The sequence below is a fragment of the Dasypus novemcinctus genome, chromosome 16, assembly GCF_030445035.2.
Source record: "Dasypus novemcinctus isolate mDasNov1 chromosome 16, mDasNov1.1.hap2, whole genome shotgun sequence".
NCBI classification, from domain to species: Eukaryota; Metazoa; Chordata; class Mammalia; order Cingulata; family Dasypodidae; genus Dasypus; species Dasypus novemcinctus.
Window position 1 is genome coordinate 20,992,505 of NC_080688.1, and position 4,402 is coordinate 20,996,906.

Genomic DNA, 4,402 nt, shown 5'->3' on the forward strand with positions numbered 1-4,402 from the left:
TTGAATAAAAAAATATTCAGAATATCTCAGCCTACTTGTTGGCTGTTAAAAACTGCTTTTTGACCTTGAATAAAAGGGGGAAATGGCAAAGACAAATGAGTTTATATGACAAAGACTCTTTCAAAAAGAGTGGAAGGTCATCAGAGGGGTCGTGCTTATGCACACTTCAATAGGACCCAAGAAAAGACCAAAGTACTCACAACCCTAGGTACTGGTTCTCTTGAAGGCTGCAGAGATCCACTGGGTATATGATCATGGCAGATGGATTTGGAGTTCTGTGCCATGGCAGAGGGCCCTACTTTGGAATTTGTGCTCCTGAGTGTGATGGACCTGGACTCAGATATGCCTTTTCTACACATGCCTCTTCAGTCACTTTTACTGAACTTGTGGTTGGCACTAGGGATAGTGCATACTCAGAAGACTTGAATCTTTGGACTGCTCATCTGTCAGCTGAGCCTCAGCAGAGTGGTGACTCCTACTCTCTGATTCATTGGTCTTACCTAGGTCAGCTAACTGGGAGGTGAAGATGGCCAACCACCACACAAGGGAATCAAGAGTGACTACAACTGCAAGAAGAAGAATTGCATCCATCATCCATGTGAAATCTAAGCCCTGTCTAGATCTAGAGTGGAGAGGGCATCACCATACCAGTGTCCATAGAATAAAGAAATAAAATATGGACTAGAGTGGACTTACTGATATTCTACTATAAAACTGTTGTGACCAGTAATAGAAGAAATGTTAGCATCAAGGTGGAGAAAGTGGCCACAGTATTTGCTGAGGGCAGGGAGAGAGAAGTAGAAATGTGATGTGGGGGCATTTTTAGGACTTTGAGTTATTCTAAAGGATGTTTCAGGGTCAGATGCAGGACTTATACATCCTGCTATAACCCACTGAATGTACTGGGGGAGAGTGGGAACTACAGGGTAAACTATTTTAATCTATGTAATGCAGCAGCACCCCAAAATGTGTTCACCAAGTGCAATAAGTGTTTCACAATGATGAAAGAGGTTGTTGGTGTGGGAGGACTGGAGTGGAGGGTGGGAGGTATATGGGAACCTCTTATATTTTTTAATGTAACATTTTCTTGTGATGTATAAATCTTCAAAAAAGTACAATTTACAAATATGATGAGGTGGGAAGGTGGGGAGTGGGTTAAATGGGAACCTCCTTTGTTTTTTGGTTTTTTGGTTTTTTAATGTAATGTTCCATGTCATCTATTAACTTCAATTAAAAAAAAAAAAACATAGAAAAAATATTTAAAAAGAGTGGCCAGGCTAATATGTGTGAAATGGTGAAATGATCTCATTGTAGTTTTGATTTGCATTTGGCTAATTGCTAGTGATGTTAAACATTTTTCATGTGTTTCTTCACTATTGTATTTCTTCTTTGGACAATTTGTACTTTCAAATCTTTTGCACATTTTTAAACAGGATAGTCTTTTTATTGTTAAGTTGTATAATGTCTTTATATATCATGGGTAATAAAACATAATAAGATTAAAAAAAGAAGAAAAGAAGTCACAGAAAGAGCCCATGAAGTCTATATTACACTTAAAAAGGCAGTGTCTTTTAGAATAATTTTGGACCATCCTCAGATATAGGTCTACAAATTTCTTATTGCATATTTCTTCACCTATCTAAGAAAGAAACTAGTTACATGAACATAAAGCAAACCAAAATGCAGTCAAAGTTTTTACCAGCTCAAATGAACACATTTACTTGATTTCAATGTTTTTCCTTTGGTCCCATTTTTGTTTTGTTTTATACAAAACTTTATTCTGAACATCTGCTGTATAGCAGTTAATTCTGAGCAACTCTGAAAACTCACAGGATGAACAAGTCTATTTTGTATGCTGTATAATTGGCAAAAAAAACAAACATTTTTTTAGAAAAAGTTCTTTGATTAGGCAGAAAACACCTTAAAGAGGCATGTCAGTGGAATAAAGACACAAAATTTGCCAAGTTAGGTATTATGTCTGTCTTGACATAACTAAAACGCAAATTTTTTTTCTGATATTAAGCTCAATGAAATCATTCCATAAATATGGGACTGATGGTAAATGGAGCAGAAAAATCTCCCACGTAGAGATTTTTTACAACCATATGAGTTTCAAGGAATTCTCTTTTTCTGGAAGTTATCCCACCAAAAGGAAAGGGAAACATCAAAATACTATTATGGGCGAGGAATGAACCAGGTCGGGCATGCGCGGAGGACCTTGCCAAGCACTTAGCACCATCCCCGAGTCTCCTCTGCCCCAGCAGCACCAGCTTCCTGTGGGTGGCACGGCGAGGGTCCGCCGCAGCCATGGAGGGAGAAGTGATTCGTATTGCCAAGAAGATGGACAAGATGGTGCAGAAGGACGTGGCTGGACATTGGGTTTACTGAAAGAGCTTAAAAATATTCCTATGACTCTGGGATTTTTAGAGTCCACGAGAATCGGAATGGCAGTTAGAGCTATTTGCATGCAGGGAAAAAGACAGGAAGTTATATCTTTCACAAAATGTCTCATCAAAACCTGGAAAAATGTATCAGATGAACCATCAACTCATAAAGTCTCTGAAGAAAAGAAAAAGGAACCTGAGGTGAAATCGCAGAGAGTCCTGAAGTTAGAGAAGAAAGTAGCTCCAGTGGCAACGTAAGCAGCAGAGAGGATGAGACAAATACTAGAGATACTTCGGTTTCATCTTTTCCTCGGGCAGCAAGCACTTCTGATTCTGTACCGTTAATATGGAGGGACGTGCTTGCTGCAGGTTTGGGAACAGGGGATGACTACATTGCTATTGGAACTAAAAGGAAGAATAATTAGGATCTCAAATTGAGGAAGATATATATCAAGAAATAAGGAATACAGACATGACATACAAAATTAGAGTGTGAAGTAGGATATCAAATCTTAAGGATGCAAAGAATCTTAAGAAAATTAATGTACTGTGTGGGAATATTCCTCCTGACTCCTTGCTAGAATGATGGCAGAGGAAATGGCATTTGATGAGCTCAAAGACATGAGTAAAATCTTGACCAAAGACGCCATCAAGAGCACCAAATAGCAAAATGGTTGGAACTCAAACCAACTTGTTCACATGTGGCAAATGTAGAAAGAAGAACTGTACAAATCCACAGGGCTCATGAACCAATGCAACATTTGTTGTCTATAGTGAATGTGGAAATTCATGGAAATTCTGTTGAGTTGCAAGAATTGGCAAGATGTCTGGACCACTAAGAAAATGAATTTCGTAATTGGCTCTAAAACTATGCCAAACATTTAGTTTTTCCAGCAAATCAGATTTTTAAAGCAGCATACATCTCTTGGGTTAGTCTGCTTTTGACATAACAGCCTTTCCTTAAATGTCTTCTCTAGTTTGAGATTGGTAGGGAGACCATATAATAATTGTATGGTATCTGTTTCAGAAAATGTTTCTTCATTTTTATCACTAAGTTGATATTAAACTTTTATCAATTAAACTTTGGTACTTGTTTTTTTCTTTAAAGAAAATGTAACAACTTATTTACAATCTGAAACATACACTCAAAAAATGTTATTCTTCACTTTATATACATAAATGGAAATTACATTTTTTCCATATTGGCATGTACCTGAAAATATTAGAAGAGAAGAAAATGTCATATAACATTAGGTTTATCAAATATGGTGTTGCATTCAGATAATAGTTGACCAGTTTATCTAAATTGTACATAATATTTGAATGCACATATGAATTTGATTTTAATTATGATGTTCTCAAGACTGGGATATTTTGCACCTGTAATTAATGGTGATCATCATTTCTTTAATTTCTTGTGCCTGTATATTACTTGTTCTTAACAGATTTTACTCTTGGAATTACCTTTACTTTACTCAAACCTTTTTTTTTTTTTAGAAGGCACTGGGATTTGAACCCTGGGCCTTGTACATGGGAAGCAGGTGTTCAAACCACTGAGCTACACCTGCTCCCCTAAATTTGCTGGAGCTTTTTTGCTTGTTTTTAATATACATATTTTTATTTAAAAAAAAAGAAGATACTTAGATTACATAACAATTAAGTAAAAAATATATTGATTCCCATATGCCCTGCTCCCCACACCTCCCACAATTTCCCAAATTAACAACATCCTTCATTAGTGTGGTACAATCATCGCAATTGGTGAACACATATTGGAGAATTGCTACTAAGCATGGATTATGGTTTACAATATATTTTACACTCTCTCCCACACAATTCTGTAGATTCTGACAAGGTATATAATGGCCTGTATCTGTTGTTGCAATGTCATTCAGGACAATGCCTAAGTCCCCAAAATGTATTATAGCTGCTTGTCCCTCTCCCTGCCCTCAGAACCTCCAGTGGGCACTTGACTTGGTACTTGATTCTAGTTTTGCAGAAGAAGGCTGTCACAATTT

At 37.0% G+C, this 4,402-nt stretch overlaps 1 pseudogene; it reads left to right on the forward strand.

The window, feature by feature from the left end:
* The first annotated feature begins 2,307 nt into the window (after positions 1-2,307).
* On the forward strand, positions 2,308-3,189 carry LOC101433277 (transcription elongation factor A protein 1 pseudogene; annotated as a pseudogene).
* The last annotated feature ends 1,213 nt before the right edge of the window (positions 3,190-4,402 follow it).